General features: G+C 42.8%; 5 non-coding genes across 5 annotated transcripts; 4 read left to right on the forward strand and 1 right to left on the reverse strand.

Moving 5' to 3' along the window:
- Positions 1-1,080: 1,080 nt before the first annotated feature.
- On the reverse strand, positions 1,081-1,162 carry trnas-cga (transfer RNA serine (anticodon CGA)). The gene has a single exon. It is a non-coding gene; the product is annotated as a tRNA-Ser (tRNA).
- An 11,005-nt stretch (positions 1,163-12,167) lies between these two features.
- On the forward strand, positions 12,168-12,309 carry LOC148631443 (U4 spliceosomal RNA). Its single transcript, XR_015934768.1, has one exon. It is a non-coding gene; the product is annotated as a U4 spliceosomal RNA (small nuclear RNA).
- Positions 12,310-15,608: 3,299 nt separating this feature from the next.
- On the forward strand, positions 15,609-15,723 carry LOC148631444 (U5 spliceosomal RNA). The gene has a single exon (XR_015934758.1). It is a non-coding gene; the product is annotated as a U5 spliceosomal RNA (small nuclear RNA).
- A 369-nt stretch (positions 15,724-16,092) lies between these two features.
- On the forward strand, positions 16,093-16,206 carry LOC148631445 (U5 spliceosomal RNA). The gene has a single exon (XR_015934755.1). It is a non-coding gene; the product is annotated as a U5 spliceosomal RNA (small nuclear RNA).
- Positions 16,207-18,086: 1,880 nt separating this feature from the next.
- trnas-cga (transfer RNA serine (anticodon CGA)) lies at positions 18,087-18,168 on the forward strand. Its single transcript has one exon. It is a non-coding gene; the product is annotated as a tRNA-Ser (tRNA).
- Positions 18,169-22,245: the final 4,077 nt, after the last annotated feature.

Below are 22,245 nucleotides of genomic sequence, written 5' to 3' on the forward strand. Positions count from 1 at the left end.
GAGACATGTGGATGACGATTTCAGTCACTGCACTTTGAATAGCATTTTTACTCGAGTTACAGGAGATGCACGAATGGCCCTTGACCTACGCTCTTACGAATGACTTGGAACATTCAAAGAGAACAGCCCTCAAGTCCTGCGGTTTATTATAATGCTGTTGCGTGTCGAGGCAGTATTTGACTCCGTCCTACCGTTGAGACAGGGGGCGTACTGTAAATGAACTGCACCTGACAGCTTTAGAAAAACACCTGGGCTCAGTACGGTGCTGAGAGCTCAGCGTTGCTGTTGTTCTTATTAGCACGCACTGCATCGGCTATGACCCGAACTTTTCAATTATTCCGATCAGTAAGTCAACACGTAGTCCACATGAAAGGTAGAAATATTCTCTTGTCTGTCTCATGTTTTTATAGAACTGAATGTCCCTGACAATGTACTGTTAGTTTTAATTGAAGAACGGCATCTGTGTTCAAATATACCAGAAAAGTTTACGTAACTGCTCATGCAACACTCAGTTGTAATTAGTCAAGAAATAAAGTCGAACAACAGCTGCGAGATTGATTCTGAACGTATGAGATTGCAGCGCCTTTTACTTCCATTGACAAATGATAGATATTCGAAGAGAGATCCTTCAGACCAGCAAGCAAACCCACGGCTATTTCGGTTTTCTATCTAGGCAACGTTGGTGTCTGCAATAGCATACATGAAAGCGTGATGCAATTTCTGTGGCTACATTAGTTGCACGTCATGCACAGTAAGAGTGTTTCTAACACCAAATACAAAGTCAACAATTAGCGATCACGCCTTCTCCTCAGTTAACCCACTGAAACCCTTGCTGTTAACAGTTCTTTACTGCGTGCTTTACGAGCACCTACATATTGTGTCGGTTCTTTCAGCTTTATTCATTACGTTTTCAAAGGCATAAGTAGAGCACCAGAGGTGCGAACACAAAGTGTGTGGTTACTTGAAGAATTGATTTCCATGGCAGCGGGGACAATTGATTTAGCGTTTTTATAGCACGAGGAAAGGAGAAGCAGCACTACGCCTTTTCCGCGCAGGCACAAAGCGACGTGCGGCAGACGCCATAGTCGGCAGGATTCAAACCTACGCGGGGAGTCCCCAATGCATTTCGAGTCCATCACCTTAACCACTCGGCTACGACTACAGCGAGCTCGCCGCTGCCGCATTCCTCCTATAATCTAACACGGAGTGCGAGGTGGCTGCGGAAACTTTTTTAAAGTCGCTCTCCGTTAAAAAAAAAATACCTTTCACAAGATTCGTGCCGGCAGACAGACACGCCTCAGAGGGTTTAAGGCTGGCTTCACGTTCAAATGATAAAGTCTTCCCGTCCGGATGTCAAAATGCAACTTTGGCAGACAGAAAAAACATCAACAAACCACAAATGTGGACAAGGATTTTACAAGCTGCACCACACTGCACTTTCAAAAGCATTTACATTCGTGTTAGCCGCAGGAATTGCCTTTGATTTGCGCGCTTACGAACGCCATGGAAAACGAAACAAAACTAAAGCCCTCAGCTCTTGCACTTGATTATAATGCCGTTACGTGTCGAAGCAGTAATTTACGTCATCCTACCACTGCAACACGGGGAATAGAGGGAAATGAGCACACGCTACGAATCGTCTCAATCACTCCCTAGAGTTGTAAGGCGCATTGAAGGGTGCACCCCCATCATTAATCGTTGCGCCTCTGTGAAAGGAAAGCTCTTGAACAGTCTTTGAAACAGCTCGGATGAAACACTTGATTGCTTCCATGTGCATCTGGAGCCCATTTCTTATTTTCACTTCACGCCGCCCAAAGCATTTCTAAAACAGGAGATTCGCGTTTGGGAATGCTCCCTGCCCTACAAATAAAACAGGTCTACGGGCTGAAACCTGCTCCACGGAAAACAGTTCTGTTGCGCTTTTGATCACATAACACCCAAAGGGGCTTCTTTGGAGCTGGATTCCAACCAGCATCCTAAAGTTTCTTGGCGGTACCATTTACAGTCCTCTATTCGGTCGACAAGGGACAGAAGGGGGCAGCTTTCCTCACACATAGAGTGCAATGTACTGTAGTGTTCCCGTTCATTGAATTTCTCAGTTCTGCATCAGACCTCTAACTCGTTTCCTTAGCTTGGATTTAAGCCACGAAGCAGGCTTCTAGTGTATAAACGTCTAGAGGAATCACAAACTATTTGAGAGGCCATCATCCCAGGGGGAACTGACAAAGTCTATCCCTAAACACCTAGCGCAGTCTCTCGAGAGACTGTCAAAAATCGCTTTCTCCGTTTCTCCGTGCAAGTAAGTGAAAACGCGGTCTCAACCCAGAGCCACTTGGCAGCAGCGGCACGTAAATACTGGTACTGCCACTGCTCGATACCGACGTTAGCCTACTATACCTTCTTCAGCCACCGCTAGAAAATGTATGGCTCTAGTACCAGAGCAAACAACAGAAGGGCCAACGTCGAACAGGCACACATATCAGACATGGAAAGCGACAAGAACGGGATTTGAACCCATGCGTGCAGAGCACAATGGATTAGCAGTCCATCACCTTGGCCACTCGGCCACCTCGTCGAAACTTGTTGGGTAACGCGCTCCTGTCTAGTAAACAGGAGATCCTGGGTCCGAATCCCAGCAGTGCCTTCTTTGTTCTGTCTTCTCTAACAGAACTGGTCATTACGGACAACCGCCTACGGCTAGACTTAATTAAATACAAGTATTCATTTCCTGTCTTTAACGCGACTTGTTTTTCTTAAAATGGATGCAACTTGCAAAACATGAAATACAAACCTGGCTAATCAGCGCTAGCGGCAGGCAAAAAAAAAAGAAGTCAGCAATGTTTTTTTTCTTTAACTTTAACCCTGCTAATGGAGAAGAGTTAAACGACCGAGTCTATGCAGCTTAAACGGTGCGCACGTCAGGTTCTTAGCTGAAAGGTTGGTAAATCACGCTCACCCCAGTCCTTAATCTTTTAAAGAGGATACAAAATTGAACCTAGTCGCCACATCACATACATCCTGTTCATTGATAAAAAGGTAACATCTATCCTCGCTCCAGAGTAAATCTTACGTTGAGGGCATAGTTTTTTTCACTTTACCGTGAGTCGGGCTAGGCTGCACAGAGGAGAGAGCAGAGCAATGAGGTCACGGGGACAGGGGAGTCACACGCTGGCGGTTTAAATACGCGGAAGATCACTGAGGGATCCACAGTATGTGGACCCTCCGTGCGCCATCAGTCCACACTCCGGACTCTGAATCCTGCCATCCGAGTTAAGATCTCGGCGGAACCTGAGGCGCAGTTCCTTCTTAAAACGTAATCTGGTGAGCATTTCTAGAATCGTACTTGTATAGATGCAGCCTTTAATGTGTTGCTAGGTTAAAATTGATGACTTCTTGTATTTCAGTAGGCAACTGCCCTCTTTATTTCGGATTGAATTTCTTTATTACAGGGGCGCTTTTATGAAGACAGAGTCATGTTCAGGTACTTTGGTTGATGGAGGAAGCTCATTTCGGACTGTGATCTGCTCACCTGGAAAGGTCTGCTGTACTACTACAAGAGAGAAGTAGAGTCTGGAAGAAGGGACAATTTTATGATGCTTTGGAAGATAATGTTTTTTTTTTCTTATACTGAAAATGAAAGGTAGGTGTTTCTATATGGACTCAGTCTTTGGAATTTGTATATATATATATTTCAGTGATCCCTCAGCCATTCCTTCTGTATTGTAATTCAATTTCTCTTTTAAAATTCCTTCCCCACTTCTAGGACCTGCAGTTGCTGAACTCCACAATGGCTTCTATTGGAAAGTCTGTGACTGAGACCAAGTAAGTGTTCACTTTTTTATGAAACCATTATTTATTTTGGAGCAATGAGCAATTCTTATATAAATGCAATAAAATCATTATGCTCAAACTATGAGAGAGAATTTTAAGGATAATTTAAGAAATCAGTCTTAGCTTGTTTCTATACACAGATGGTATTATTTATTTTCAAAGGAAACCCGTGAGGATTCCCCTGGTGTGCAAGATGTGCCTGAATACTTTTGATCAGCTTCCTGCTCACTTGAAGAGGGCATGTATGAAGCACGCCACGGCAGAAGAGATCAGGATGGCCTCTCAACAGGCGAGGGAGGACATGATGAATCACCTGAAGAACGGGGTCATCGTGGATTACCACAGAACAGAGATCATGTCTGGTGAGGCAAACAGGATAGTGGTTGTAAGACTGCTAGAGTCCTTGGGCCTTTTTGTACACGGGAAGCCTGAAGACACATCGGCAAGGTGAGATATTTTTAATCTGTAAGGCTTCTGTAGATTCTTTTTTAAATCATTGTTACAACATATTATGTAAAAGCATGTTGAAAAGAATCTACCTGCATTCCAGCGGCCCTGAGCAAGAGGCCGCTGTCCAGGAGGAAAAGATGCCAGAGGCTCCTCTAGAAACTGAAACAGAAGCGGATAAGGAAGGGAAAGATGTGAGCTCTGAAGAACTCTATCAGCAGTAAGACTTTTTATTTTTCAGATGTATCTTTTTTTACTAAAATTCTAATTTGTCTTATAGGTATAAAATGTTTAAGCCGGTGTTTTATATCCTTACAGGCCCTGAGTAGTTAAAAAGTATCAGCAGGCCGGAAGAGAGTGGCCCAAGCTGGACTCTATAGAAAGCACTCCCTGGATGCTCCTCTCCTGATTGGATTCAAACAGTACCTTACCAAGGATCTGGGAGTGGCAAATTATTCTCAGGAGGTATTTATTTTTTAAAGGCATTAAAAATTAAGCAATGGTATATTCATTGTAAATGTTTTTATTTCTTAGCTTAAAATTCACACATGTGAAATGATGTCAGCCATAAACATCATGACTCTATATTTCCTACCTGAATCTATTCTACTTAAATTATTACATTATACACAATTTGAGTTCATTTTAAAAAGTAAAAGGTAATGAAAGGAATGCATTTTTATAAGAAAGATAATACCGATATGCATGTGATAATCTTCCTTATATCATGTAGTGCGTCATTTGGACACTTTGTGGGCTTGAAATACAAAGAAAATCATGTTCTATGGTACAAGATAAATACCAAACTTAAGCTTTTATTTTAATTAGATTTGTTTATAAAGCATAAGCAATCATTTATTACATCGCTTCTTGAATTAAATCTTTTGACAAGAGGTAAGACTTCTATTTTACATTTAAACCCATGTTTAGGTGTGTTTTTTAGATTTAACTGAACCAATTTCTGTGTGTGATAATGTCCTTGAATTCTGACAACATCACACTAAATTACATGATATAAAACAACTAATGTTTCTAGAGATAACGTTTCTGGGATGCTTCTAATTACTTTTTATTACCAGGGACAGTTTAATTCACCTTGTACAGTACTGAAAGACCAAGATGCTTTTTTTAAAAGTTATTTAACATTTTATAGAACTTTGTCTACTATGGCAACATGATGAGCTTGGTGAAACTTGGAAAAATACTGCTTGGCCACTTATCTTAAGATAAAGATAGGATAAAGGTTTATCTTTTGCACCTACCTGACCCCCAGGGAAGGCCAATGCTTTCTAAGTTGATGGTTCCCTACAGTAGACTGTACCTTATCTTCAAAGGTAATGTATATTGACCCAAATCAGTTTTGGAATCCAATCTACTGACGAGATGGAGCACATCCTTTTTTCAGGATTTTAGCATCATACGTTTGGTATATTTAGTCCCTAATGCTGAAAGAAATGATCATAGAACATTTGGACACTTTGTGGGCTTGAAATACAAAGCAAATCATGTTCTATGGTACAAGATAAATACAAAACTTAAGCTTTTATTTTAATTAGATTTGTTTATAAAGCATAAGCAATCATTTATTACATTAATATATGTGAAAATAACATTTAAGCATCATACGTTTAGTATATTTAGTCCCTAATGCTGAAAGAAATGATCATAGAACATGACATCTAACCTTACCTGTGGCGTCTTTAATCCCTATTGCTCAATGCACGGTGAAAGCATTGCATACATGTGTCTGACAATGAGGAATGGGCCCCTGAGACAGTCATTTGCATGTTTCACAAACGATCGTATATTACTAGAGATTCTGTTTGGGATTTGAATGTGCATTCGGACAGCAATCCCTTTCAAGAAATGATATGTTCTGGATGAGGTCAAAGGTGCTGGAACACTGTATTTAGGATGTGTTTGCAGTGATTGTGTGTCTCCTGCTTCAACGCAGTGATATATAGATGTGCTCCTGTAAATTATTGGTTCATGCCCAGGGCAGTAAGCAGTCTGAGGATTTATTTCCAGACGGCATAGAGCAGTGAAGCAGTGAAGTAGTGCAACACACTGGATCATTATATTATTAGAATCTATTCTACTTAAATTATTACATTATGCACAATTTGAGTTCATTTTAAAAAGTAAAAGGTAATGAAAGGAATGCATTTTCATAAGAAAGATAATACCGATATGCATGTGATAATCTTCCTTATATCATGTAGTGCGTCATTTGGACACTTTGTGGGCTTGAAATACAAAGAAAATCATGTTCTATGGTACAAGATAAATACAAAACTTAAGCTTTTATTTAAATTCGATTTGTTTATAAAGCATAAGCAATAATTGATTACATTAATATATGTGAAAATAACATTTTAGCATCATATTATTACATACAGGTCTCTAGCTTCAACACAGTGCTATATATATATATATGCTCAGTGATTTATTGGTACATGCCCAGGGCAACAATCAGAATGAGGATTGATTTCCAGACGGGCTACAGGTAGTGTTGTGAAATACTTCAACACACTGGATCACAGATTTAGACCCCCTGCACTCTTACTCCTTAAAAACCAAAGAAATGAAGCAATCACATTGTAACAGGGGTGACAGTGACTTAATGCTTATACTAGTGGACTTCTGGTACCTTTAGGGTACGGTGTTCCCTGAAGGGCTCTCAAACCCCGCATTTCAAATGCCTAGCTGTATCGCTGATGTGTTGCACCTCAGAATCACTTTTAAACCTTACCTCTGGTATCTTTAATCCTTATTGCTCAACGCATGGTGAAAGTATTGCATAAATGTGTCTGAAAATGAGCAATGGGCACCTGAGAGACTCATTTGCCTGTTTCACAAATGATCATATTTGACTAGAGATTCTATTTGGGATTCAGTTGTGCATTCTGACAGCAATCCCTTTAAAAAAACGATACATTCCGGATGAGGTCAAAGGTGCAGGAACACTGTTACTTGTTCCTTTATAACCCGGTTATTGATGTCATTAACAACATTAATCCCAAACAGAGCTGTTGGACTCCCTCCTCTGGCCGTTTTCCACCAGTTGATTATTTCATCAACCAATGCACTAATCAAGCTCCCAAGGCACTCTCTATACCCAGTAAACATAGGTCTAACCTCACCCAAGGAGAAAATCAGGCGCTCCAGTCTCTCCGCAACAGGGATGATATCGTCATCAAACCAGCGGACAAAGGAGGTGCTGTTGTGGTGTGGGTAAGGATCTATATATCTTTGAAGCCTCTAGACAACTAACTGACACTTCTGCCTACCTCCCTCTCCAACAGGACCCTACCACTGACTACCAAAAGGAAGTGGTATCCACCATTTCCCTTCTTATCAGCAGTAACGAGCTCCCCCAGGAGGCGAACCGGCTCATCATGGAACATCCACAGGTATCTCAATTTTACCTCCTCCCCAAAATCCACAAACCTGACACCCCTGGACGCCCCATCGTATCAACATGTAACTGTCCAACTACTTACATCTCAGCCTTTCTCGACAGCCTCATGAGACCGCTGGTTGAAGATCTTCCCTCATACATCAAAGACACCAACCACGCGCTCCAACTTTTCAATGATTTCCAATTTCAGGGTACCGAATGCCACATTTTTACCATGGACATCACATCTCTGTACACCGTCATTCCCCATAATGACGGCCTTACAGCCCTCAAGCACACGCTGGACAAACGCACAGTGCTTGATCCACCCACCCACACCCTGGTACGCCTTGCAGAATTGGTCCTCACACTGAACGCATTCTCTTTCAATAATCTTTTTTACCAACAGGTCAGTGGAGTGGCCATGGGCACCAGAATGGGACCCAGCTATGCCAACATTTTTGTCAGCTGGGTAGAAGAACGCTTCTTCGCTTCCTACACTGGCTATGTCCCTGACCTCTACAAGTGATATATTGATGACTGCGTCGGTGCCGCCACATGCTCCAGCGATCAGCTTGAGTTCTTCCTGCACCATTTCACCAACTTCCACCCGTCCCTCAAATATACGGTTAACATATCTTCCACCACTCTTCCGTTTCTAGACATCCACTTGTCTATCAACTACCCCCGACTGTCCACTTCAGTTTATTACAAACCCACGGATTCACACAGCTACCTCCTGTACAGCTCATTTCACCCCAACCATACTAAAAACTCTCTTCCTTTTTCACAGTTCCTTAGGTTACGACGACTATGCAGCGATGACATCGACTTCGAGAACCAAGCCCTCGAAATGTACTCATTTTTCATCAACAGAGGATACCCCAGCAGTGTGATTGACAGGGCCCTTGCCCGAGCCAAAAACACCCCCTGGACCATCAACCCGATCAGGAACTCCCGCCGTAACAACCGCATTCCTTTGGTGCTTCCTTACCACCCTAACACACTTCCTATCCCCAGGACCATTAACCACAACTTTTCCATCCTACAGGATGATCCCTCCATTGGGGCCCTCTTTTCTGATCGCCCTATCATCTCATATCACCGACCACCTAATCTGCGTAACCTCCTTGTTCACAGCTCCCTTGACCGCCCTCAACAACCATCCACACCAGGCACTTTCCCTTGCAACAGAGCTCGTTGTATCACCTGCAAGTACACAGCCACCACCACACTCATTCAAGGCCCCTCAGGACAATTCCGGATCACCCAGACAGCATCTTGTACTTCCAGCAACCTCATTTACTGTATCTCTTGCAGTAAATGTCCAGCCATCTACATTGGAGAAACAGGAAGGAGACTCGGAGACCACTTCAGAGAACACGTCAGGGCTGTGAAGATTAAAGATCTCTCCAAGCCCATTGTTTCTCATTTCACCTCTGACGGCCCCGACCACTCTAATCTCTCCGTCTGTGTTCTCAAAAACGGTTTTCGGAACTCATACATCAGAAAGACCACCGAAACTAAAATTATTCTGCAGCTAGGATCACACATTCTCCCTTCCCTTAATGACAGACTACTGTTCTTTTAAATTTTCTCCATTCATTGGAAGTTTCATTTCACACCTCTCTGCACCCATTCTGATTTCACACCTCTTGATTGGCCTCTCTTTCTGTCCCCTGCTCCCGTCTCTCACTCCTCCACCCTCCCAACCTTTGTTCTTCCGCTACTTTACCTCTGCCTACTGCCCTGTCTCTCTCACACCTGAAGAAGGCTCCATGGCCGAAACGTTGTGTTCTCTTTCTTCTTTTTTTCAGCATGGAATAAACCTATTACTTGTTCCTTTGCAGCCTACGCATGCTGACGCAGCTACCCACCTGAACGACACTGTATTTAGGATGTGTTTGCAGTTATTCTGTGTCTCTAGCTTCAACACAGTGATATATATATGCATGCTCACTGATTTTTTGGTACATGCCCAGGGCAATAATCATTATGAGGATTTATTTCCAGATGTGCTAGGGGTAGTGTTGTGAAATACTTCAACACACTGGATCGCAGGTTTAAACCCCCTCCACTCTTACTACTTAAAAACCAACAAATGCAGATATGTAGCAATCATATTGTAGCAGACACTCATTTGCCTGTTTCACAAATGATCATATTTTACTAGAGATTCTGTTTGGGATACGGATGTGCATTCTGACAGCAATCTCTTTCAAGAAATGATTTTACCTTTTCGCGGCTTTGCCCTCTTGCCTCTTTGGACAATATCTCCATCTTGTGGTCGTTGTTGGTAATGTCTTCTTATGCCCTTTTTTATTTCAATTCTCTATTGGTTGATTCTAGAATCTCTACAATGGAGTTGAAAACATCAGTTTTATAGCAGACAATATGACATTATTTATAGTCCAATAAGAAACTTATTACCCTGTTTTTAACATAATAACAAATTAAAATTGATTAAAACTAAGTTTGAAACACCAGGGAACATAAAAAATGATTTTTAGGAAAACCATGAGGTTCTCTGTGTCCGATGCCTGCAAGGGGAGAAAGATAGAATCCTTTGATTTTTCAAAATTTGAAAATAAACATCATATAACAACAGCTTTCATTCCTAGGAGTGAAAAATAACCATTTTTCAAGACATATTAGTTTCTAAAACACTACAATAAAGTTAAAAACATTTGTTTTATATTACATTATTTTTTGTGAAATTAGTCATTTTTTGCACTATTTGTAATATAATTTCTAATTAAAAGTGTTTAGAATTAAGTTTGGAACAACAAGGAATACAAAAAAAAAAGATTTTTAGGAAAACCATGAGGTCCTCTGTGCCCGATGCCTGCAAGGGGAGAAAGCTAGAATCCTACACAGGCTCCTGGAGCTCTGGCCTGGCTAAAGAGGCTGAATTTATCCCCTTCAAAGCTCCATGAAAAATGATCATTTAAAATTTGAAAAAAAAAAAAAACCATCATATAACATCATACAGATGCAGCCATTCAAAATGCGCGATAAAAACCCACGGTACAGTAACCTACCCACAAGCCACTGCAGGGCACCGGAGGACACCGCGGTAAGTGCTTGGCTGGCCAAAATGACCGACAGGGGCACTCGTGGTGCATTGGTTGGTAGTGAAAAGATTTAATCATTTAATGTCTTTACTGTGCACATTTTAATCCGCTTAGTTTTGAATATTTATATGGATTTTACCACTAAAGGGAAATTTTAGTAGCTGAGCATAAAAAGAAGAGGAGCATAACGCATCTGAAGGTCATAAACAATATTAATTTAGGAACATAAACATTACTGTATGTACATAAACTGTACTGTGTATGGCTGGTCTTGGTAGTTTAAAGAAAAAATACACACCAGTCTTCCATTTCTCCCTAAACATTTTAAGCATGAAAGTTTTATGAAACGGTACCCAAATATGCGATTGCTGTATAGAATGAATTATTTAACACGAACATTAAGCTGTTTACATCTTCCGCCTGAGAACAGTCACCCGTTGCTACCCAACGCAGAAACACAGCCACTAACTAGCAAAGACATTAGCTAGCCAATATGATAAAGAAATAAATGATTATTTTGTTTATTTCTTTTGCACATTTATTTGAACATTTCCATCGATTGTACAAGCACTTGGAAACTGTCCAATCCCTAGTTCATCTGGCATTTTACCGGTCTGGCGCCGGTCTGTGTCTTCTAGCATATAATGCCAGCGAACTCTTGTTTTTTTATGTCCACATTCAAGGGTCCCTTTTTGAACCTGCGAGAAGCATTCTTTCAATGTAACAGATTTACTCCGGGGAAAGGCAGCATGACATTAAGAGTAGCTCAAGCTTTCAGCACCCATATCGGACTGCGTGTATGCAGACACCGCTCAGAATCCCCTGGAAGATTCTCCCTCAATTCCGTTGTGCAGTGCTTTACCTCTTTCAAAAGGCTTCACTTTCCTAGTCACATTCCAAGGCTCATCGATCCCGGGCTGTTTCCTCCAGCGGTATAGTATTGCAGTGAGACAGCACGATGCCTGCAAGACTATGTCATGCTAAACGCCACAAATTGTGTTTGTCCGTTCGTGTCAGTCGTCCTGCAGCCACGGGAAGTGGGACACAAACATGCTGCAATGCTTTCAGGACGTTAGGATTTGTTTATGCAACATCCGAGAAGAGTACTTGTGGCTTGAATGTGAACTGTACGTGCCCGCCCCCTTTCCTCTGTAGTGCATGAGTTCCTCCCGGCATGCCCTTCGTCATTGTTCTGTCATCTTGTATTTAAAGGGTTGTATTTCTTCTGCTGAAAATAAGCAACGGTTTTCTCACAACGCCCTTTGTTCCCGACGGAGCCCTTGTCTGTCATGAAATTCTTCAAAACCTCAAGCTAGAAGAAGAAGACGACAAATATGAAGCGTTACAGCAACAACATGCCATGAGACGATTGATAACGATTTCCATAGGATCCCCGCGGTTGCCTGGCAACCGTCAGCTTTGCGCATTGGCAGTATCGTAGCCTGTGAGGTTTAGCCGAGGCGCGATTATTGCTAGTTGAAAACTTTTCCCAATACCCCGCTTCCGCCGGTTTGCAATACAATCGGTGAAAGCAATTTTTGACAGTCTCGTCAGAGCGTGACATAGTCTTGCAGGCATCGTGCTGTCTAACTGCAATACTATACCGCTGGAGGAAACAGCCCGGGTTCAATGAGCCTTGGAATCTGACTAGGAAAGTGAAGCCTTTTGAAAGAGGTAATGTCGACGCTTTTTTAACAGAGCACCAAAAAAGCGTCTTTTTTGAAGGCCTGGGTATTGAGCATTGATGGTTCAGTGGTAGAATTCTCGCTTCCCACGTGGGAGGCTCTGGTTCGATTCCCAGCCAAAACAGTGGCTTCTGCAGCGAGCGGCTCCATCACTTGCATCCCCTTGCAACTCGCAACTGAAAACCCACTGAAGCTAAGCAGGTGTGAGCCAGGTCAGTACCCGGATGAGGGTGAGCTACAGGGAAAAACAAAGTTTCCAGCTGGAAGCGGTGTTAATGATGCCGGCGGGGGGGCGCTCACCCTGAGGTCTGTGCGGGTCCCAATGCCCCAGCATAGTGACGGAGACGCTGTGTTGTAAAAGGGCGCTGTCTCTTGGATGAGATGTAAAACCGAGGTCACAGCGCTCTGTGGTCATTAAAAATGACCGCCAAAACCTTTGACAAATGCTCTTGGTAATTGATGGTCTTCAATAATGCTTCTCCTTTAGGTACATTTTAAATCAGCTGAAAAATGCTGTGAAATGGGGGGTCACTTCACGCCAGTGTAGGATTTGGGTTACAAGAACCATGAAACTGCACGAGAAAGCCCGTACACTGAATTACACGGCTTTCTATTCAAAGGAGGGCAAAAGAAATTCCCTGAGTTCGATTTTTTGCAGCACAGAGAGGATTGCTGTCGTGAGGCTGGTTAGCTCAGTTGGTTAGAGCGTGGTGCTAATAACGCCGAGGTTGTGGGTTCGATCTCCGTACAGGCCAGGTCCCTTTCTCCTCTCTTACAAAAGCTGTTAGGTTCCTTTCCGTGGTGAAATGGGTTGTCATGCAACCCTACCACATAGTGCCGACAGACAATTAAATGACAAAAATGAAGAGAGTTAAAGCAGCTGGAAAGGTTTTCTTACAACTTTTGAGCTGACACAGTTTTGGAAAATGTTTTTTTCACGCTGCACTGTACCACATAGGCAGCCAAGAGTCTCCAAAACAAAACAGAATTGACAGTCATATAATGTCCATTAACCCCGGTTTTAAACACAGCATCATGTCTGCCATCATAAGAATATGAGTCCAATATTTTAGAATATAGTCAGAATGTCTTCTAACCTTACCTGTGGTGTCTTTAATCCCTATTGCTCAATGCATAGTGTACGTACTGCATACATGTGTCTTGAGAATGAGGAATGGGCCCCTGAGAGAAATTATACATTCTGGATGAGGTCAAAGGTGCTGGAACACTGTATTTAGGATGTGTTTGCAGTGATTGTGTCTCCTGCTTCAACGCAGTGATATATAGATGTGCTCCTGTAATTTATTGGTACATGCCCAGGGCAGTAAGTAGTCTGAGGATTTATTTCCAGACGGCATAGAGCAGTGAAGCAGTGAAGTAGTGCAACACACTGGATCATTATATTATTAGAATCTATTCTACTTAAATTATTACATTATACACAACTTGAGTTCATTTTAAAAATTAAAAGGTAATGAAAGGAATGCATATTCATGAGGAAGATAATACCGATATGCATGTGATAATCTTCCTTTTATCATGTAAATCATGTTCATCATTACATGATGGGAGCTAAAACAGAAGTTGAGAGAGAGCAAGGACGCCTACAGGAGGAAGGTATAGGACAAGCTGCAAAGGAAAAGCTACAACCCACGACAGCTACTCACCCACCCATCCCACACAGCTATCACTCTCCAACACCTCCGCCATTAACACCTCCAGCACTGAAAGTGCTATGTGCACCATCCACCAGGCCAGGCTGACCAGGCCAGTGCAATACACTGGATCTTTATATTATTAGAATCTATTCTACTTAAATTATTACATTATACACAATTTGAGTTCATTTTAAAAAGTAAAAGGTAATGAAAGGAATGCATTTTCATAAGAAAGATAATTCCGATATGCATGTGATAATCTTCCTTATATTATGTAGTGCGTCATTTGGACACTTTGTGGGCTTGAAATACAAAGAAAATCATGTTCTATGGTACAAGATAAATACAAAACGTAAGCTTTTATTTTAATTAGATTTGTTTATAAAGCATAAGCAATCATTTATTACATTAATATATGTGAAAATAACATTTTAGCATCATATTATACATACAGGTCTCTAGCTTCAACACAGTGCTATATATATATATGCTCAGTGATTTATTGGTACATGCCCAGGGCAACAATCAGAATGAGGATTGATTTCCAGACGGGCTACAGGTAGTGTTGTGAAATACTTCAACACACTGGATCGCAGATTTAGACCCCCTGCACTCTTACTCCTTAAAAACCAAAGAAATGAAGATATGTAGCAATCACATTGTAACAGGGGTGACAGTGACTTAATGCTTATACTAGTGGACTTCTGGTACCTTTAGGGTACGGTGTTCCCTGAAGGGCTCTCAAACCCCGCATTTCAGATGCCTAGCTGATGTGTTACACCTCAGAATCACTTTTAAACCTTACCTCTGGTATCTTTAATCCCTATTGCTCAACGCGAAAACCTTACCTGTGGTGTCTTTAATCCCTATTGCTCAATGCATGGTGAAAGTATTGCATAAATGTGTCGGAAAATGAGCAATGGGCACCTGAGAGACTCATTTGCCTGTTTCACAAATGATCATATTTGACTAGAGATTCTGTTTGGGATTCAGTTGTGCATTCTGACAGCAATCCCTTTCAAAAACGGATACATTCTGGATGAGGTCAAAGGTGCAGGAACACTGTATTTAGGATGTGTTTGCAGTTATTCTGTGTCTCTAGCTTCAACACAGTAATATATATATATATGCTCACTGATTTTATGGTACATGCCCAGGGCAATAATCATTATGAGGATTTATTTCCAGATGTGCTAGGGGTAGTGTTGTGAAATACTTCAACACACTGGATCGCAGGTTTAAACTCCCTGCACTCTTACTCCTTAAAAACCAACAAATGCAGATATGTAGCAATCATATTGTAGCAGAGTGCATCGTTTCCGGCATAGTATGGCCGGGTGTTTTCCGAGTTATTGCACGGATTGGGCACGCCCGCAAGCCAAGAGCCGCAAGCGATGAGCCCGGAGCTGAACGGGCCCCACTGGCTCGTTTGTAAGGCCAGGTGCATTGCCAACCACGACCGGCAGGGCAGAGGCCTTGAAAGCGGCCTGGGCTCCTGCAGCTGTGCAGCCACGCGCTCTGGTTTCTCTTCATTTCGTACAAATCTTTCGCCTTTTGCTAAAGATTTCCGTAGAGAGGAGCATGAATGAGTTCCGTGCAATTTTTGTGCTTCCCTGCCTTCGGGTGGTTGCAGCTGGGCTGGTCAAAGAGAGAAAACAAAACCGCTCACAATCGCTCTTGTTATGGCGATTGTGGTTGTCTGCTCTGCGAGTCCTCGGTCTCTGCCCATCTGATTGCCGCTCTCTTCTTTGGGGGGCGGGAAGTGTCCGGCCGCAGGGGATCTTGGGACCTCGCTTTGCAAAGCGGCTTCCCAGAGTGTGTCGTTTCTGGCACAGTGTGGCCGGGTGTTTTCCGAGTTATCGCACGGATGAGCAAGCGATGAGCCCGGAGCTGAACGGGCCCCACTGGCTCGTTTGTAAGGCCAGGTGCATTGCCAACCACGACCGGCAGGGCAGAGGCCTTGAAGGCGGCCTGGGCTCCTGCAGCTGTGCAGCCACGCACTCTGATTTCTATTCATTTCATACAAATCTTTTGCCTTTTACTAAAGATTTCCGTGGAGAGGAGCATGAATGAGTTCCATGCAATTTTTCTGCTTCCCTGCTTTCGGGTGGGGCACAGCTGGGCTGGTCAAAGAGAGAAAACAAAACCGCTCACAATCGCTCTTGTTATGGCGATTGTGGTTGTCTGCTCTGCGAGTCCTTGGTCTCCGCCTGTCTGATTGGCACTCTTTTCTTTGGGGGGCGGGAAGTGTCTGCCCCCACTGCCCCTTTCAAGTTTGCTAAAGACCACGTGAATGTTGCAGAGCAACTCCTGGAACAATGTTCTGTGGACAGACGTGACAAAAGCTGAACTTGTTGGTAAATGTGCACAGCATTATGTTTGGAGATAACAATACACTGCATACCAACTCCAAAACCTCATCCCACCTGGGAAGCATGGCGGAGGCTGTACGGCTTGCAATCATCTAGGATCACCCAGGATCTCCTGTTTATTAGGCATAATAAACAGGGCCACTGAACTCCACACTGGCCACTGAACCACAGCAGTGGCTTGCTGGCTTGACATCTCCCAAGAAAAATGTTGAAATCGCATGTGGAACAGGAAAATGACCCTCGAGTACGAGGGAAAAAAAAGAAAAAGATCATCTGGAGCGTGCCAACCCATGTCCGGAGCGTGCCAACCCATGTCCGGACAGCCCAGTTTCCTCGACGAGGTGGCTGAGTGGTTAAGGCAATGGACTGCTAGTCCATTGTGCTCTGCATGTGTGGGTTCGAATCCCATCCTCGTCGCTCCGGTACTAGAGCCGTACATTTTCTAGCGGTGGCTGAACATGGTATAGTAGGCTAACGTTGGCTCTGGGTTGAGACCGCGTTTTCACTTATTTGCAACGCAAACGGAGAAAGCGATTTTTGACAGTCTCTCAGAATCACAGTTTGTCATTCCTCTAGACGTTTATACAGTAGAAGCCTGCTTCGTGGCTTAAATCCAAGCTAAGGAAATGAGTTAGAGGTCTGATGCAGAACTGCGAATTCAATGAACGGGAACACTACAGTACATTGCACTGTATGTGTGAGGAAAGCTGCCCCCTTCTGTCCCTTGTCGACCGAACAGAGGACTGTAAAGGATACCGCCAAGAAACTTTAGGATGCTGGTTGAAATCCAGCTCCAAAGAAGCCCCTTTGGGTGTTATGTCATCAAAAAGTAAGAACAGCGAATCTCCCTTTGATCAAAAGCGCAACAGAACTGTTTTCCGTGGAGTGGGTTTCAGACCCGTAGACCTGTTTTATTTGTAAGGCAGGGCGCATTCCCAAGCGCGAATCTCCTGTTTTAGAAATGCTTTAATGGGCGTGAAGTGAAAATAAGAAATGGGCTCCAGATGCACATGGAAACAATCAAGTGTTTCATCCGAGCTGTTTCAAAGACTGCTCAAGAGCTTTCCTTTCACAGAGGCACAACGATTAATGATGGGGGTGCACCCTTCAATGCGCCTTAGGACTCTAGGGAGTGATTGAGACGATTCGTAGCGTGTGCTCATTTCCCTCTATTCCCCGTGTTGCAGTGGTAGGATGACGTAAATTACTGCTTCGACACGTAATGGCATTATAATCAAGTGCAGGAGCTGAGGGCTTTAGTTTTGTTTCGTTTTCCATGGCGTTCGTAAGCGCGCAAATCAAAGGCAATTCCTGCGTCTAACAGGAATGTAAATGCTTTTGAAAGTGCAGTGTGGTGCAGCTTGTAAAATCCTTGTCCACATTTGTGGTTTGTTGATGTTTTTTCTGTCTGCCAAAGTTGCATTTTGACATCCGGACGGGGAGACTTTATCATTTGAACGTGAAGCCAGGCTTAAACCCTCTGAGGCGTGTCTGTCTGCCGGCATGTATCTTGTGAAAGGTATTTTTTTTTTAACGGAGAGCGACTTTAAAAAAGTTTCCGCAGCCACCTCGCACTCCGTGTTAGATTATAGGAGGAATGCGGCGGCGGCGAGCTCGCTGTAGTCGTGGCCGAGTAATTAAGGCGATGGACTCGAAATCCATTGGGGACTCCCCGCTCAGGTTCGAATCCTGCCGACTACGGCGTCTGCCGCACGTCGCCTTGTGCCTGTGCGGCAAAGGCGAAGTGCCGCTTCTCCTTTCCTGGTACTATAAAAATGCTACATCGCTTGGTCCTGCTTCCATGGAAAGCAGTTCTTCAGGTAATTCTCCTCTCTTACCAAAGCTGTTAGGTTCCTTTCCGTGGTGAGAGGGGTTGTCATGCAACGCTGCCACATACTGCCGACAGACAAGTGTGTTGTTTGCATATGTGAGGCTCCAGTTATTTTCCCAAAATCCAGCACTGAGCGTAAACAAAGTGTCTAAGTAGCGTGGGAATGCTAACCCTAACCCTAGCTGGAGTTTGAGCAATCCAGCACTGTGCGTAAAAAGATGAGTCAAAGTAACGTCTAATCGGATTAGTTTCCTTAGAGCTGGTTTAGAGTTTGCTCAAGAGTTTACTTTTCCCAGATGTGCAAAGAAGAATGTTGGGGGTGCACGCTTCAAGGCGCCTTACAGCTGTAGGGAGTGATTCGAGACGATTCCTGGCGTGTGCTCATTCCCATATACCGTACGCCCCGGGGTGCAGTGCTAGGATGACGTACAATACCGCTTGGGCACGTAACGGCGTTATATGCAAGTGCGGGACGTGAGGGTTTTGCGTTTGTTCGTTTTGTTTTGCTCTGCTTTGCTTTGTTTTGCTTTCCATCGCGTTGGTAAGAGCATAAATAAAAAGGCGATTCCTGTGTCGACCACTAATGTAAGAGCTATTTCAAGTGCGCCGTGGTGCGGCTTTTCAAATGCTTAACAGGATGATTTTGCATGCACGCGTGCTTTCATGCAGTCGTGTGTGCAACCATGTCTGCTTACGTGCAAACGGGCGTGGTTTCATGTATGCAAAAAACTTTCCTGGGCTCTTCTGAAGCACATAAAATTATTTGGAGATATACATTTGTCTTATTTTCCTCTTAGGCTCTAGAATTGATAACTTTTTTTTCATTTTTGGCATTTTTCATCATTTTCCAGAAAGTGGTTGCAAGCCCGATATCATGCGAAGAAACTTCAGGATTCGGGGATCAGTCAATGGATTTTCTTCAAAGTTGGATTTTTGCACTCTGTGGACCAAGAGATGTTGTTCTATAATGTTTTTTTTTTTTCAAATTTAAAAATATCATTTTTTCATGGAGCTTTGAATGGGATGGATTCACCCTCCTTTAGCTAGGACAGAGCTCCAGGAGCCTGGGTAGGATTCTAGCTTTCTCCCCTTGCAGGCACCTGGCACAGAAGACAATATTTTTTTCCTTAAAATCTTTTTTTTTGTGTTCCTTGTTGTTCCAAACTTAATTTTAATCACTTTTAATTAGAGATTTTATTAAAAATAGTGCAATAAATGACTAATTTCACAAAAATTAATGTAATATAAAACGGATGTTTTCAACTTTATTGTAGTGTTTTAGAAACTACTATGTCTTCAAAAATGGTTATTTTTCACTCCTAGGAATGAAAGCTGTTGTTATATGATGTTTATTTTCAAATTTTGAAAAAATCAAAGGATTCTAGCTTTCTCCCCTTGCAGGCATTGGACACAGAGAACCTCATGGTTTTCCTAAAAATCATTTGTTATGTTCCCTGGTGTTCCAAACTTAGTTTTAATCAATTTTAATTTGTTATTATGTTAAAAACAGGGTAATAAGTTTCTAATTGGACTATAAATAATGTCATATTGTCTGCTATAAAACTGATGTTTTCATCTCCATTGTAGAGATTCTAGAATCAACTAATAGAGAATTAAAATAAAAAAGGGCATAAGAAGACATTACCAACAACGACCACAAGATGGAGATGTTGTCTAGACATTACCAATAACGACCACAAGATGGAGATATTGTCCAAAGAGGCAAGAAGGGCAAAGCCGCGATAAGGAGATTGCTGTCAGAATGCACATCCGGATCCCAAACAGAATCTCTAGTAAAATATGATCATTTGTGAAACAGGCAAATGAGTGTCTGCTACAATATGATTGCTACATATCTGCATTTGTTGGTTTTTAAGGAGTAAGAGTGCAGGCGGTTTAAACCTGCGATCCAGTGTGTTGAAGTATTTCACAACACTACCCCTAGCACATCAGGAAATAAATCATCATAATGATTATTGCCCTGGGCATGTACCAAAAAATCAGTGAGCATATACATATATCGCTGTGTTGAAGCTAGAGACACAGAATAAGTGCAAACACATCCTAAATACAGTGTTCCTGCACCTTGACCTCATCCAGAATGTATCGTTTTTTGAAAGCGATTGCTGTCAGAATGCACAACTGAATCCCAAACAGAATCTCTAGTCAAATATGATCATTTATGAAACAGGCAAATGAGTCTCTCAGGTGCCCATTGCTCATTTTCAGACACATTTATGCAATACTTTCACCATGCGTTGAGCAATAGGGATTAAAGATACCAGAGGTAAGGTTTAAAAGTAATTCTGAGGTGCAACACATCAGCAAAACAGCTAGGCATCTGAAATGTGGGGTTTGAGAGCCCTTCAGGGAACACCGTACCCTAAAGGTACCAGAAGTCCACTAGTATAAGCATTAAGTCACTGTCAGCCCTGTTGCAATGTGATTGCTACATATCTTCATTTCTTTGGTTTTTAAGGAGTAAGAGTGCAGGGGGTCTAAATCTGCGATCCAGTGTGTTGAAGTATTTCACAACACTACCTGTAGCCCGTCTGAAAATAAATCCTCATTCTGATTATTGACCTGGGCATGTACCAATAAATCACTGAGTATATATATATATCACTGTGTTGAAGCTAGAGACCTGTATGTAATAATATGATGCTAAAATGTTATTTTCACATGTAAGAAAACCGGCTCAGGGATGCCAAATATGTAATGTTGCCATAGCAAAATTAAATGTAGTGGCTCTCTGAAGGCACCAGTTCTGTAGGGTTTGGGCATTTACTGAGACAATTATTAATTGTAGCATTAAATCACAAAGTTGATTCTTTTGATGGCTTTAGAATCCAACCATGTGACATAACTCAAACAACGCGCACACACAGGTACTAATACACGAGGATACATTTATTAATACATAAAATATGCATGTAAACCTAACAGATCTTATCGAGAGGGTTATCAGAATACAAAAGATATATATTCAGTCAGTTACGAAGTGTTACACATATCAAGAGGACATACGTTCAGTATATCATTAAGACCGTTTCGTTAATGAACTTGGTTATAACTTCTACATTAGATACTCAAACAAGTACATAACTCTTAGGAATTAAATTGATATCAACTGGTTGGGATAACAATTGAATTCTCGAGCTCCAATGCATTGAAGTTGAATACTCATCCAATCTTTGGGGATTCAGATCTTCCTGCGGGCACAAAGAAACAGTTGCAGGCTGTTGCTGTCCAATCCGCGCTCTCTGGCTCCGTGCCAGGCTGTGCTGTGCGGCTTGCGACGCTGCGCTGCTGATGCTCACTGTGGGCTTTAACTAGCAAAGTTTGTGCACAGGAGAAAAGATGACTGTGGGTCCCAGCAAGTCAGGAAGAGGACCGGTTCATTTCTGATGAAGAGCTAGTTCTGAATAGTGATTCAGCTGTCCACAGTTCCGACCTGTTCACGAGGCCTGCTGCTGGTGCTAACCTCGGGTGGATCCTCTGGTTATTCTCTGGCAACCTCCGCTCTAGACTCTTAGAACAAAGGAAAGTTCTGGCACTCGGACACACTGGCCGTTCCGTGGTTGTCCGGGCTGAGTCTCAGGATGGTCAGGAGGCGCGCTGCGAGAATGTCCTGCCCTTGGGAGCCTTCTGCTCCTGGGCCGCCCTGCCCTGGAATTCTCCTTTGAATTCCCTTTAGAATTGTTCACAGAATCCTCTGAATCCTCCCTTCTGAATCTTACTGAATCTCACAGGCTCTCTGTGTTGCCTGTTTTTACCTGGAGGAACTTCAGCTCATTGATTGGCTGAAAGTTCCATGGGCATCAGAGTCCCACGTGGGTTACTCGGCCCTACCAGTCCCTGATTGATTGATCAAGGTGAGATATGAGTCACTTAGTCCTGACACTTAGTAATGCAGTCCAGATGTCCAACTGGCACTCCCTAGACAG

This window comes from Lepisosteus platostomus, unplaced genomic scaffold (genome assembly GCF_059453375.1).
Source record: "Lepisosteus platostomus isolate fLepPlt1 unplaced genomic scaffold, fLepPlt1.hap1 Scaffold_77_H1, whole genome shotgun sequence".
In the NCBI taxonomy this organism is placed as follows: domain Eukaryota; kingdom Metazoa; phylum Chordata; class Actinopteri; order Semionotiformes; family Lepisosteidae; genus Lepisosteus; species Lepisosteus platostomus.